At 45.2% G+C, this 15,168-nt stretch overlaps 1 protein-coding gene and 1 long non-coding RNA gene across 3 annotated transcripts in view; one reads left to right on the top strand and one right to left on the bottom strand.

The window, feature by feature from the left end:
• s1pr2 (sphingosine-1-phosphate receptor 2) overlaps positions 1-15,168 on the top strand; it is a 20,321-nt gene continuing 5,153 nt past the window's right edge. The window contains exon 1 of one of the 2 annotated variants that reach the window (XM_086054700.1): positions 1-377. The gene's annotated coding sequence lies outside the window, so the exon portion shown is untranslated. Of the gene's footprint in view, positions 378-6,721; positions 7,354-15,168 lie in introns of those variants that run through there. The other variant, XM_086054701.1, reaches the window with a different exon arrangement.
• Positions 10,291-15,168, bottom strand: part of LOC147134389 (uncharacterized) — a 14,639-nt gene continuing 9,761 nt past the window's right edge. Inside the window, exon 3 of the long non-coding RNA XR_015089987.1 lies at positions 10,291-10,427. This is a non-coding gene — a long non-coding RNA (uncharacterized LOC147134389). The remainder of the gene's footprint in view (positions 10,428-15,168) is intronic.

Raw genomic sequence — 15,168 nt, forward strand, 5'->3', positions numbered from 1 at the left:
TGTTCAGTCAGCAACAGCAACAGCAACAGCAGCAGCAGCAGCAGCAGCAAGAGGAGCACTCGTGCTGCGGCAGACGTGCTGCTGGATCCGAAAAAAGCGATACCGCTGCCGGACACTTATTTTGGGAAACTTCCGTCGCTACCCGACAATTGATTGGACTTGCATCGGAGTCCGCGTCACTTTGGTCCGCTATGGATCGTCTACCAGCACGGACCAGACGGCGCATCTTGGCTCCAAAACGCTCGTGATTGTCATCCGCTGGATTGAAGCAGGAGATCTGAACTTTTGGTTGTTGCTGTTTTTGTTGTTGTTCTGCAAAACGGTTGACTACATGTGAGCGCCACTGGGGACCAAAGCCATCTTTTCTCTCCCATGGGGTAAGTTTTACAACATTTAACAGTGACAGTCGACATATTTTAAGATGCAAACAAAGAGTTCCCCCCCCCCCCCCACACACAAATGTTTGGCGCTTAAGTGAAAGTCGAAGCGCAAGATGTGGCAACCGCTGCATTTGCGCTCCATTCCTGTGTGTGTGTTTAATGGCTAACACGATGTCGTTAAACATTAAATAGACGGGTGTACAGTGGGCTCTGCATCATTTGCTGTCTTGTGCATTCACGTATAAAGGGGTGGTGTTGAAGGGAGAGTAAAGGGGGGTGTGCTGAAAGCCGTTGCGCATCCTGCTGTGCCCCCCCCCTACTGCTATGACCCCTCCGATGTTGTTGAGGCTTGTTCATCCGTCACTCTAAAGAAGCTATTGTATTGAAAGGATGTATTAATAAGACAAAAGCCTCCATTATCACCATGCACCGTGCCCCCCCCGCCCCCCCACGCATCCCCATGTTCTGGCTAAATCTCATGGGTCAGAGATGTCCTCCCCAGAGAAAGGCAACTCACAGCTCAAACAATGGCAGACTTAACACACTCCTGTTGTGGAAAGCACACACAAAGACCGTCACTACTTTCTTAAAAAGGCATTGCTACTGTCTCCCGCTAAAAAAAAGACTGCTGAAGGTTGTTTCCTCAGTCTAAAATCAGCCCCGGAGGTGTCTGCAGCACTTTGGCGAGAAGTGCCAAATCACTGTGAGATAAGATGATAAGGCGGAGGAAATAATGTTTATTGCTCATATAAAAGCGCCGATCCATCATTGGCTCTGCTGTGGTAGGTAAAGCAAGAGCAAGTGTGGTAATGTTGTGATCTGAGCAAAGAAGCAACTACTGGAAAAAAAAGAAAGAAAAAAGCATGCGAATGTGGCGACGCAGCTTGAATAAGATACAAAACGCCATGATAACATCACGGCACAAGTGAGTGAGGAGGAAACACGCTCGGCAGCATCGGTTGAGGGCTTATCAAGTGTCGAAGGCTCCGTCAGCAGCTTCATTGATGGCGGTGTCGCGGCAGACTTGCTCAGTTTGTTTTGGGTTGCCCCTTCTTGGGCAATCCCGGCATGCCAGCGACCGACCGGAGTCCACGCGCCAGTGGTCCGTCTGCATTTTGGTTTTGTGCGATTGCATGACTCGTTGAACCAGAACAAACACTCACCAGAGCCGGTTTTGGTTTCTTCGCACATGGGTCTTCTTTGTCCTGTTTGGGTCGCAATGCTCTGAAAGATGGGCAGAATCGGAAGGAATTCTATCCCGGGGTAAACTCTACATAAATGCTTCCCATCGGAACTACGGATCTTATCCTGTGTCCAAGATTGAAAGGGTAAGAACCAACTCGGATATACTTTAAAGGTTATAGATATGTTCCCAAGTTGTAAAAGTAGGGCGTTGATCCTTGAAAGTGAATCTCCATATAAGGCACTCCAAATTTTGTAAATGGTTTTGGGCCCGAATATGAGAGCTCTGAAGGTAAATGATTCAAAATCTTGACTCAGAACCGCAGCATTAAAAGTATTGGCCTCCAAATTTACTATCTGGTTCAGAGCCAAAAAGGTGCAACAGTGTTCCCAAGCAGTAAAAAGTACAACCTGTCTTTGCGTAATATCCCGGTGACAAGCTGTCATATCATTAAAATTAAAGTCTCCATATAGGGTACTCGAAATGTACCTCGTTTTTGGTCGAAAAGGCACCGAATGTTTCCAAGCTGCGAAAGACAAGGGTACAACAGAAGTATCTCTCGGCGAACACCTCAGACACAAACCATTTCAAACCTAAAATGTATAGAATCCAGAGGGCTAATTACTGGACCCCAAGTTTTGTATCCTGTCATTTTCAGTACAGTACCTCAGTGAGAAACCAGTGTACAGTCACAGATACAATCTACTGTACCCTATAGAGGACTAGGTATAAGATTCCAAATGTCATACCTTGTCTTGAGTCAAACTGGTATAGGCATGTTCCCAAGGTGTAAAAGTCAAGGGTTAAACATATGAAGTTATCATGCCAGACACAAGCCATTGTACCCCTGAAGGTACAGTTTTCACCTAGCGCTTTTTTGTACCTAGCGCTAGTTTTGTACCTAGCGCGAGGCCTAAAGACACAGGCGGTTCCCAGCCTGCAAAAGTCCAAACAAAGTGTGTAAAAACAGTCGATTGAGGGCACCCAGTACATTGTTTTCCTTTTGTCTGAGAGCACATGGCAGAAGTAGTAATCGATATAAAGGAAGCGCAGGCCCGCATGTTTGTCTTGCAGAGCGTTGCCTGCATTTCATGCGTAACCGGAGATAGGGATTAGCGTGAGAATTGGCGTCACATGGATCTGTCAAACAAATAAACAGATGCATGTGTGGATAAATAAATGACAATTGAGCGGTGGGAACTGGATTTGCGAGGGACTTTCTTTTTTCCAACTGGAACCGGTCACCGGGGGGGTGGGGTAAGGGGACGCGGAGCGGGCGGGGGGTGTCGATCCCCCCCCCCCCCCTCGCGGGACGCTCGGGTTTCAGCCGAGGCCTGGGAGCGGTCCGCTAACGGCGCGGCGAGGCGGCTTTTCCTTTGGGAGGGCGACTCTTCTTTTATTGTCGACAACGCAGCACTTTGTGCAGCGCCAACCGAGTGCTAACAACACCGCAAGATCTGAGGAGTTCACTCCCCGAGGCAACTACCTGGTTAAGTGAAACCACCAGGACCGAAAAGAATAAGAGTGACAGATCACATGTGACAATGCAGCAGTTTAGAGAAGTTTTTTTTTTTTTTTTCTCTCTCTCTCTCTCTCTCTCGGGTTTGATTTCTGACAGTTCTGACCGGTTTGCACCCAGTCACAGCCTGACAAACTCATTTATGAGGGTGTGGCAGATGCAGGAAAATAAAAATTTAAAACGCCTTCTCTTCTCACAAGTCACAACACAACACCGGCAGCATGTTGCTTTCTGATTCTCAGCCAAGAGCAGGGAGTGTCGCCCATCTGAGATTATATGGTGCCTTGTGATTTTTTCTTTTTTTTTTTAAGCCCCTTTTAGATCCACTCAACATCCCGCTAGCTCTGGTTATCGTAGCCATTCACACAGGCTCCTCGAGAGTACAGAGGTGTCTCAGTCAATGAAAAATCCATTAACTCCTCTTACATTCCTTTTCCACTTGAGGGACTTGAACAAACTATAAGAAACCCCCGCAATCCCTTCCCTCTCCTTCCACCCCGAACTTCAACACACCGTGACCAGGCGCTGATTCTTGTAGCGGCATGCAAGGATATCCTGACGCTCGCTAGAGCGTGGATGCGGCTCCTGTCACATTTTGTTCCAAAAGTCAAGCCCAAAACATGCGAGGCCAGACATTTTACGCCCAGTCCGCACCGAGGCAAGTATTTTTAAAAAGGTTTCGGCCTTTCATCCACTTTTTTAGGTCAGTGAAAACCAGCGTGAAGACTTTCCAAAAACTGTTGTCAGCGCTTATGTGTAGACGGGGAAAACCGACGTTTTTATTGGCGTCTATCCTTTGTATGACGTTACCACCATATCCTTACGTGTGCAGATTTTATGTTTTTGCTTTATGATATACAAGAATAACTACACTTCGCAAGCAGTCTGCACCTTTGAGTCTTCTGTTCCTTGATATTTTGTTCCTACACCTTTTTTTGATATGACTTTCTTCAGGCTTCGGTTTGACTGGGATGGTCCACGCGCTGGACTTGAGTTTTTCCAGCAACATTGTGAGCTCTCAATCTGCTTTGGCATCGTGACGTTTAGAATTATACAGTGTATGACCGTGTACGGCACTTTTGAATGTCAGGTTTCTGGTTTTTGCTGTGGTTTTGGACGGGATTGACAGCGCTTTGCAGCCTTCACTTGAGGTTGCGCTGAATGAATTATGAAGTGGATGGCAATGGCTTAATCAGCGTGGTCACATCTTGTTTCTTCTGACGACTGATCATTCAGGGTGCTTTGTGACGGGAAAAGTGCGAGAGCAGGTACACGGGAGGATGCTGCGGTTGAAAAGGCCTCCTCCTCCTTGTTCTTCCTCCCGCTTGGGAGTCTTTGTTATCCAATCAGCTTTGTTTGTGCAGCTGCGAAACTCAACGGGGTTACCTTCAATCCACCAGTAAGCCTTGCATCTTTTTCTTAGGTTTTGAATTGTCCAGCCGATTGGAGCTCAGAGCTCTCAGGATGCCAAATATTACAATGCCCCCCCCCCCCCCCCCCGCCCCCCCCGTCACAACAACCTGTTTTAGTTAGCCCCTACAGCCTCTTTTGTTTAGAAACGGCTATTAAGTATGCCTCCGCTTTCTGAAGGATTTAACCCTCAGCTCAACTCAAGCCGGGTCTTGATTGAGGCCAGACTGCTGCGCTGAAACCGACTTGACAAGTGGAGACGGATGCTTTAATATTAGGTCAAAATAGCAGCTCGACTGAAAAACTGAAAAAAATGGACTAAGATTGTAGAACGTATCCGTGGGCAATTTTTGCCCATTTATTCCGAAAAACATCAGGTGGTAGCGTTGTTTGCTCTCAAATTTCGTCATCCCAAAGGTGTTGGAACGAGCTGGAATGGGGTTCTTCTAGGGTTGTGCATCGCCCCACAAAAGACGACTCCATACGTGGAGAGCGAAACGATTCGAGGGCGGTTCGATTTGAAAGTGGAACGATTCGATTTGGTTCGACTCAGCGAGATTACGATTTGATTGGGTATGGTACGGCTCGGTTGGAATTAACTTGTCAGTACTGTACATATGGCATTTCCTTCTAAGATATATCTTTCCAATAAAAAGACGATTACACTGGGGAACACAATTTTTGTTGATTTAGGTCTGACAGCTGTTTTTAATTCATTTCTGTGTGCAGAATCCAAAACCGATCTCATCTTTTTTCACATCAACTTTTTGAGCTTTGGTATCCCCGTTTTCTTAAAAAATATGAAATACATGTCTATGTATGTAAATAAAACACTAAAATGGAATAGTTACAAGCTTTAAAAAAAAAACTGCATAAAACGAAATTGAATTTACAACAGTATGCCATGGTTACAAAGTTAAGAGCAAACCCAGCACTAATCCTCGTAATTCCAACGATGCTAGCTTTCTGTTTGCAGATATTGATCGTACTGACCTATTTGGAGCTGCACACACCTCTCACTGCGCTGTCTCAATTGTGACTGCACAAATAAGTTTTGCTTATCTTGTAAGCTGTGGAGAAAAAAAACTGGACGCGCTAGCAAAATACTCACTGCAATTTTGGCATCAGCAACTTTAGATTTTTTTTCAAATTGCGTTTCCCAATGTGAGACACGTATCTCGATATATCTAAAAGTGGACTGATTCGATTTGGTTCGATTCGATGCACTCGCAAAAGATTTTTCAGTTCAAACCGTTTTTTGTTTTTTTTTCCCCGCTAGGTTCTTTCATCCCAAACTACTCTGAAAATGCGCTTTTGGCTGGAACTGAAAGTGTCCTTTCCCAAACTTTTCTCATAAAGTTATTTTCATGGTCCAAAATGTCTATTAAGACGATGACTTAAGGGCTAAAGATCCTCGCCAACCCATGATTGATTAATTACTTGATCAAGAGGCGTGTCTTAAGACCGCAAAATGGGTGTTCAAATCGCCAATAAATGGAAACTCTCCATTTGGCATGCAACAGCGTGATTTATGGTGTCCAGGTGCTGTCATAAAAATCCCTCCATACATCGGTGACTAATAGTCGATTGTAGTTCTTCAGGAGAAAAGAGGTGACATCATAGCGAGATATCCAAGACATGGAGAAGTTGATTCATTGCGTAAAGATCACAGCCATGTTCCCTTCCTAGGCAACCATGTTGTTTTCTCCCCCACTAACCCCCCCCCGCCCCAACATTTTTCTCTGTTTTAATGGATTTGTGTTTGCTTGGGGAGTCTTGGCGCTTTGTCCTTTTGCTGGAGTGTGAGGATGGATGGACGTTCCTCCATCAGTCCGGCATCTTATCAGCGGGTGCTAGGCAGCGGCACTAGAAGCCGAGAAGCCGATGGTATCATGTTCCATTCCATGTTGTTGTCAACACATCACTCCTCCTCCTCTTCATCCACCCCCCCCCGCCCCCCTCCCTCTTCTCCCCCGCGTCTGTGGAGTTCAAGCGGGGAGGTTTCAGTCGCGGCATGGAAACCGTCCACGAATATGTCTCGTCGCCATTCGTGACCCCGTGACCAAAAAATTGACACGTGAACATGAGAAGGGGTGGAGTTCAAGGTCTGGTGTCCAGAAAGAATGAGAGCGGACAATAGAGTTCGAAAAAGGGGGTTCCGAGCCATTCATTAGATTGAGCTCATTGTGAAGATAGGAACAAGGAAGGTGTCCGATTAAAGTTGATTTTTAATTTTTTTTTTTTTTTTTTTGGGTGAGTTTTCATCAGGGCAACCAAATCTGACCGCATTTCCTTTCACCCCACGCGGATGCCTGCATGCGCCTGCGTGTAAAAATACCACATGGCCTCATGGCTCTTTTCTGATTCTAGAAATTGTGGCAACTGGTTCATAAAGGCATTCTTAGATGAGTTTGATGTAGAAGATGCCCACGCTGCACATTTGGGATGTTCCAGAACGGAAATTGCAGCGGTTCCATGCCCTTTGGCGATAAATTGATACAAATTTGCAAGGACACACTCCCAAATTCCAAAGAAAGACTTCGCAGATTAGAGAAGGCGACGACCAAAGCCACATTTTCTTCCATTTCTGCTTCCTTGAGGTGCTAATGGCAATACGCGTCACTGTAACGACGGAAAGGGCTGTAAAACTGTCGACTGCTGCAGATTCTGATCGGCTCTTTGCGGCCTGCCCTATGACTGGTGTCGTGTAAAATGAGGACGATTTGCAGATTTAAAATCTGGATGTTTCTTGGACGATTACGAATGAAAATAGTTCAGTTACATACATTAGCGTAAGCCTGTTTTGTAAAAGTGGATCACTGCAATGCCTATGATGCATAAGGAACTGGTCAGCCACGAAGGTAAGTGTGTGAGAACGCATTTCTGCCTATTGAACTGCTTAATTTTTTTAATTTGATAAATCACTCATGACTCTAAGACGTTTGAGAAAGTGTTTGGAAGATAAAATAGTCATATAGTCATTTTCTTTCGTGACATAAATTAAAGGCTTTATTATCAGATGGGAGGGTGAGTTTCGGACTTTGATGTGGATGGCTGTTGCTAGCGTCTCATTGCAACATTTTAATCAATGACAGAGTAATAAATTAGTAATTTGGAACACATGCAGTGTAAGCAACTGCCACCGAAAATAGACATTTTTTTTTTCTTGTCAGCATCAAAAACCGGACGTTAAAGTCAATTTGGATTCTATTGCTAACCAAAACATCTGGACCTACCAAAGCACGTAAACAGATGTGTAGCCTTACACCACTCGGAAGACTCTGACTGATCGCTATTGCTTTTGTTTTTGTGTGTGTGTGAACATTTTATTGATACAAACAAGATGCCTTTAAAGTACATAAAGACCATAGCCACTTATTTGAGGAAATACGATGACGACATTAAAGTAATTGCCTCGGAGGTGCCACCTTTGAAGAAACCTCAACCCAGTCATCCCCCCCCCCCCCCCCCAAATAGAAGCAGACTATATTAAGGGATTTTGGGCGGGGGGTGTCTGGTCCACTGTGGGTTATAGCTCCCGAGGCGCTATGATGCCCTTGTTCGCGCAGCTCTTTGTCTTACACCCCCCCCCCACCTCAAGAACATCTGCCATAAATAAAGCACAGCAATCACCCTGCGCTGGACGTTAGTACGGAAGGCAAGTCCACCTCCGTCACTGGACCGACTAAACGGCATTGACACGCACGGAAGAGACTGTGCCCAAACTGTCAGACTCTTTGACAAGCGAAAAGGGTAATCCCTAATTAAACGACGAGACCCCCACTCCGAATTGAGGGCACCCATTTTCACCCCCACCCGCCCGCCATGAATATCCAGACGCTTATGGGCGGTTTAAGCGTGTTTTTCATTTGCATGGAACAAAGACCATGGAGAGTTTTGGTGTTGAAGACAAAGACATTAAAAAAAAAAAAAAAAAAGCTAAGAGGGAAGTGTTTTATCCGTCAGTAAAAGAGGAAGTGCTTTGTTCTGTCTGCTGTCATCCAATGCTTAGGTGACGTAAAGAAACTCCCGCAACTGATACATGCAATCCGCCGAGCAAAAATGTTTGCTCAGTTTTGATTGACACTTGAGGAGTGGCATTTGTTCAACAATATGTATTTCTATACTGTTTGACAATGCATACATACCATACGTGTCGCGTTTCTACCACGTCTTTTTTTTTTTTTTTTTTTAGACTTTTGTCACATAGTTGTTGGCACTGTTTGGAAATCTGCGCGTTTTTGAGTCCATTCATTTTCCGAAGCTGCGCAAAGCTTTTCCGAGTTCCCCCTCAGCGTCAGAACTTGGGGCGCCGCGCACCTCTCCCCTTCCTCGTTTGGACTTCCTCTTCGAGGCGCCGCGCGTGACATATACCGGTGTGATGTCTTTGTGAATCTCTGCGCTTTCAAAAGCAGATCCTGGCAGCGTCATAGTCTTACGGCCTCGGCCCACGCTTTTGCGAACTCCAGAACTCGCCCCCGCCCACTCGCCGCACTTTGACGGTATTGGAATGCTCGAAATGGACATGTCACAATTAAACAGCGAGGACAAATTGTCATCCGCTTGAAAAATAAAAAGTACCGAGCTAACCAAAACAATAACGGCAAACCAACACATCAAAAGTGTGGAGTCTCACCGGTTGGAACCGGTTAAGATGTCTGCCTTTTTTTTTTTTCAGGGTGAAAATATTACTGTTGAAATGGAAATCGTTCCAACTTTTTCGATTGCACTACGAATTTGCCGCGCAGATGCTTTTTACATTCGCATCTTTTAGCGTCCTTATCAGCATGTGCGCAGGAGGGCAGATAACGCGCCTCGCCTACGTGCGGGCCGTCACAACTAACGGATGTGAGCGCTGTTATTTATTTATTTTTTTTTAAATCTCATTTACGGGTAGTAGACTAAACCAGCAGCGCCGTGCGGGCTCGCTATCCGTCTGCAGCAACGGGGTCATTCAAAGGATTAGCAGGGGCTGATTCTTATCATCCCGCTTTTTGGTGCGTGCTTTTAAACCCCGCGTATTGATCGCCGATCAATACTGTGGCGTGGCTCGGATGCGGAAATGATCGACCACCCATGTGAAGCCTCAGGGTGGAGACGTTGAGAGACTCTGGCCAGGTGCCAGCAGACCATCCCGCCGTTTTCCTGTTTAGTTTGCGCGCAAAAAGTCCTCACTTCTAATATGTTCTCGTGTGCCGTGGTTTTGTGAGACAAATATGTCAGCGTTGCTGTTGTTCAAAGAAGGCTAATCAATGTCATTCCGGTCCAATTAGAGCTGAAGCGGCTGCAGTGTTGAGACCTCGTAGTGCTTTTCGCGTTGCTCTTTGTCTCACTTGCAGCAAACCACAAAAGGATATCATGTTTTTGATCAGTAATGCAAATCGGTTTTCGTTTGAGTAATCAGTTGATTTCCATTGGTATTGATTTTGAATGCATCAAGAGTACAGGAGAAGTATAAAAACTATGTTCAGAACACTATGTTTGGCGCAAAAGCAAAATTTGATCTACACGTTCAAAATGTGCTATGCATCTGGAATGAAACATTTTTTCAAGACACCATTTTCTAGATGAATTGAAGCAACTCGATGTTCGATTGTTGATTTTAAATGGATTTTTGAGTAATCGTTACACCCCTAACATATATATATATATATATATATATATATATATATATATATATATATATATATATATATATATAATATACAATTTTATTTTATAAAATAAATATATATATATATATATATATATATATATTTTTTATATATATATTTTTTTTTTGGTATATCACACTTAATTGTCAGAGCAGCAAAGACACTTCTTTTTAGTGTGTGGAAAGACTTTGCCATACTTTGTTACAGGATGTTAGTTCCAAACCACAAACGTCTGCGCGGCCACCAAACAGTTGAAATCCTGTAGCGCAATCAAGGTTTTCCTGAAATGAAGAACAAAAGAAAACAAAACAAGGTTAGGCAGCGCTCGTGTCTCGTTAGAAAGGTGTGCGAAGCATGGAGAGAAGAGAAAGCGAGGGAGTTTTAAGCAATGACAGGTAGCAGGTGGTGCAGTGCTAATTGGAGCTTATCAGGTGTTTGAAAGGGTTGGTGGGGGGTTTGGGAGAAAAAAAAAAACAAAAAAAAACGGCAGTGTGGCTTTTGTGCAGCTGTCACGCAGCTTGAACTGTTCGGACTTAAGAGGGAAGCATCAGCTTTCAGCACGATATTGAAAGTTTAGATGGCGTGCACCAGTAATGGGTGCCAGGTGACTGTGCCTGGTTTGTTTTCATCTGTCGGTCACTTGCCCTAACACGCTCGCTCGCAGCCGTGACGCTTTTTGTCGACTTTTTTTTTTTTTTTTTTTCCCAAAATCTAGACGGCGTGTCGTGTTGTTTTGTCTGTGTGCGAGCTCTCGGCGCGGCCCGCCCGCAAAGCCGCACGGTGACAAGAAAATAATGACAATTATCTGCCCGTCCGGCCATTTTCAATCGCGTTCAATCCCATCTGACTTGGCTGATTGGCGATTGGCTGGACTGGTTGCCAACCAATCAGAAGTCAGACATACACAAACAAGGATTCATGCTCACATTCACAATTTGGAGTCAACGAGAAAGTTCCCACGGGTAGAACATGCAAATTCCTCGCAGGGAGGTCTGAGCCAAGATTCGATTCTCAGAACTGCGAGGCAGCTGGGCTGACCACTAAGTTTTGGTATCGAGGTGTCAAATATCAGGAAGTCAAGCCCAATGGGCGTGACGATGTAAACCAAACATAGTAGGTAAATGGGCGGGGCCAGACAGTGAAGGTATAGGGTTGAGGGTGTGTGCGTGGGGAGAAACCGGCGCATCAGGTTTCCCCTTCGCGTAACGACAGACGCCAGCTTGGTGACAGGAGGACCCGCGAGCTGCCTCCGCAACACACGCGAGAGATCAGTCGTGTGCTGACCTGCCGGAGAGCAGGGAAAACAAGAAACCGCTTGAATTCCCTCTTGCCGAGCATGACGAGTTTATTTTGTTTAAAAAGCAACCCAGTATGCTTGACATGCGCCAAAGGAAAGGAAATAACATCACACAATGATGACATGAAAAAAAAAAAAGGCCCACAAAGTGAAACATAAAAAAAAAAGGTGGAACTGCTATTCTAGTTCAGTCATGACACATTGAAAGAGGAAGTTGCGTTATTTGCTGTGTAACGGCTAAATGCCTGCTAAGCGTTCTTGGGTCGCATCAAGTAGTCCACAAAAAAAGGGGTTCTAATATTCTTTTTTTTAAAAAGTACGATTAATCCAACCTTGTTAATCGTCATTAAATCAACACTGTGTCATGTCAGTTTTGGTTGATTATGGCGGCCCCATGTGGACAAAAGCGGTAATGTTTTGACAAAAGTCAACCACATTTCCCGTGCGCGCCAGCGCGTAGAGTCGTGAAATCCTGAGCTCTCGCTGGCCTGCAAGTTGGATTGAATTACGTTTCTATTTCCAGTGGCTGTGTGAAAGAATAGTGATGAGGTCGTGAATCTAATTTTGTTTCAACAATACTTTTGTTTGTTTTGGGGCTTCTGCTATGACACCAGTAATAGACATTCAAATCGACTTCCGTCCTTATAGCGAAAGAAAGGAGGAAGTAAGAATGCCGTAAAGCAATTCAGGACATTTGTATTTTTTTTGTGTGCCATGGTTGACCCCATCCTCAAAGCTGCATAGTGCCAGTAAAAACGACATAGAACTCCACCCCCCCCACCCCCACCCCTAAGGGCATGACAAAAGTCCTATTCAACTACTTGTAAGTCAATGTTTCATCAAAAGAGTTGTGAATTTTTTTTCTTTTTTTATTAAGGTCGAATTCTCGCCCAGTGCTGCTTTAATAACAGTTCAGAACATGAACAGTTTTCGGAAGGTGAACAAGATTGGTGACCCGGTCCTCGCTCTCATTTAACCTGCTACTTTGCATGGCTTGCTAAGTAAGCATTTTAGACCCCTGTGCTCAACAAAAAAAAAAATGCCGCCTCCTGGAGGGGGCCGCACAATATCATCCTGCAAATGGTCCTCGGCCCGTGAGTTTGAGACCAGTGTGTGTGTACCTTATCTTAACTGGAAGCCACCGGCCATGCAGTGCTGCTCCAACTTGGCCAATTTAAATCAATCCCGGGTGCAAAGAACGTGATTCTGCCAGTGCAGCTGGCACATGTGCTCAGTCTCAAGCTTGCTTGTTTATTTTCTATGAACAGAGCTGAGAGACGGATGCCCACTGACTAGACTACTTTCAAAGCGGCGGGCTGGCTGCTCGCAGCTGTTAAGTCCATCCGTGCCAGCCCTCCAGATGCATCATCAGCCTCAATGCAATGTGGGCGGCGGCATTATGAGCGCCGAAGGCTGTCAAGTCCGACCGCCGCGCTCAACGACTTTATTGTTCCTCATTGCTGCTTGAGGAAACACTGAAGTCGTTATTGCTGGCAAGGCTGTCAAGCACCTGTGCTTCGCCCGCATGTGCGCACATTCAGCGGTCGGGCCTAACCCATGTGGATCTTTTGAGGCCGAGGTCTGATATTTATAAAAAAATGACGATAACCGATTAATGCACCCACAAATGCACCCACAATGAGGGAGCAGGAGAGCAGGAGAATTTGCTGGCTCTAATGTTCAGGGTGTCAAATTTAGTAAAACAAATTTCCAAAAATAAAAAAATAGACTGTGATATTGTACAGCTCAACCTGGAAGAATATGTTGGAGAGGAGCTAAGTTTAGCCTGGGTCGTTCGTAGCGGATAGGGAGAGTTTCCGCCGCCACACATGCATGTGAATGTGATTTTCTGGCGCATTTTTTCAAACTCAAATCATCTAAGATTTATTTTTTGGGTGCAATGAAAGATGAGTTTAGATCGACATTAAATTGTTTTGGCTTCATAGTTTGTGGTATATTTATGGTTTTAATTATTCATTCATTCATTCATTATCCATACCGCTTATCCTCACAAGGGTCGCGGGCGTGCTGGAGCCTATCCCAGCTGTCTTTGGGCAGTAGGCAGGGGACACCCTGAATTGGTTGCCAGCCAATCGCAGGGCACACAGAGACAAACATCCGCACTCACAATCACACCTAGGGGCAATTTAGAGAGTCCAATCAACTTACCATGCATGTTTTTTGGAATGTGGGAGGAAACCGGAGTACCCGGAGGAAACCCACGCAGGCACGGGGAGAACATGCAAACTCCACACAGGGTGGCCGGAGCCGGGATCGAACCCACGACATCTGAACTGTGAGGCGGACGTGCTAACCAGTCGACCACCGTGCCGCCCGTTTTAATTATTAATGTAGGCAATTATAAACATTTTTGGGCGGGAGCGTCAATTGGTTGTGGTTTGTTACTATTTGGTCCTTATTACTGTGTATTCATGAAGATTTTTTTTTTTTTTTTTCTTTCACGGGGGGCTACGGATGTGCTGCTTTTTGTGCGGTCATTCAGATTCCTGCCATTGTGTCCAGATGCCGTTCCACATTCATGCTCATTGTGTGGCTTTTGCTCGCCCTGACTCACTCCTTCTTCTTCCCCGCAGAACTGTGCTATCACAAGCCAGTAGTAGTGAGACGCATCAGTGTTAAATTACCTCCGGAGCGGCGCCGCACATGGATTGTGTTGCTTATGACAACTTGAAGGACGCCGGCTCCTCCTCTAATTAGATTGTCCCTTTGTTGCCGGGCAATTTATCATTTAAAAAAAAAAAAAACTCACTTGACAGATTTTTGCCGGACTCATACGAATATTTAAGCGGGTTACAATCCAAAACCTGACGCCGTGCGTGGATTTCACACCAGTGCGCTTGTTTGTCAAGCCGTCATAGGATACATCTACATATATTTGAATACCACATGTGCATGCACAGGATAGTGCGTGGGAGGTGTTTAAAAGTTAGAATGCTAACGCTAAAGCTACGTATCAACGCTATTGGGCGCCATCTTGCTTGACTTACCGATTATGATATTGTTCAAGGTATCCTATACAGGATAACCCCACCTCAAAATCATGTTCAATCGCTAACTTACTTGATGGGCGATTTCAGAATGCTGATCAAAATGGAGAACACGCATCACAATCGACGACTTTAATACTTGACAAACGCAAACGACTGTGTTATATCCCCACCGTCTTTTTCAAAGATCTTGGAGCCATGCTGCGCTAAATAAAACTGACGTGCAGTTGACTTGAGGGAAAGGAGCCTGCATGCGGTCACCTTTGTTTACAGCGATCCATTTTTAAAGAAACAGACTTACTCAAATGTATTGAACAACTATTTTCATTAGCCTGACGCAATTCAACGCAGCGCCCTGGTAGCATGGTAGCGAAAATCGGGAACTGAAAATCGAAAATCGAAAATCTAATCTAATCGGGGCTTGAGTGAACCGTTACATCCCTAGTGCCAACTATTTTCTGGTTTGGTTGTGTGGTGTTCACAAAGCGAGTCGGTTGGCATCTTGACGTTAATTTCAATTGACGTTAATTGCAAAAACCGAATCTGGATCTGTTTGGAGCTTCCGAGTTGTTGCACAGGCCTGCGGGGGCTGGCGTCGAGAGATATCTCACTGCAGTGGAATGGTTTCGTTCCAACAACAATGCCTCGTGTTGACAGCAGAGCATTCGGGTCGGGCGTTGGTGGAATGTGTCCCTTCAGTCAGCCAGCGGAGTGCTC

The sequence above is a fragment of the Filicampus tigris genome, chromosome 16 (genome assembly GCF_054856515.1).
Source record: "Filicampus tigris isolate MCC_2025a chromosome 16, RoL_Ftig_1.0, whole genome shotgun sequence".
Classification (NCBI taxonomy): Eukaryota; Metazoa; Chordata; class Actinopteri; order Syngnathiformes; family Syngnathidae; genus Filicampus; species Filicampus tigris.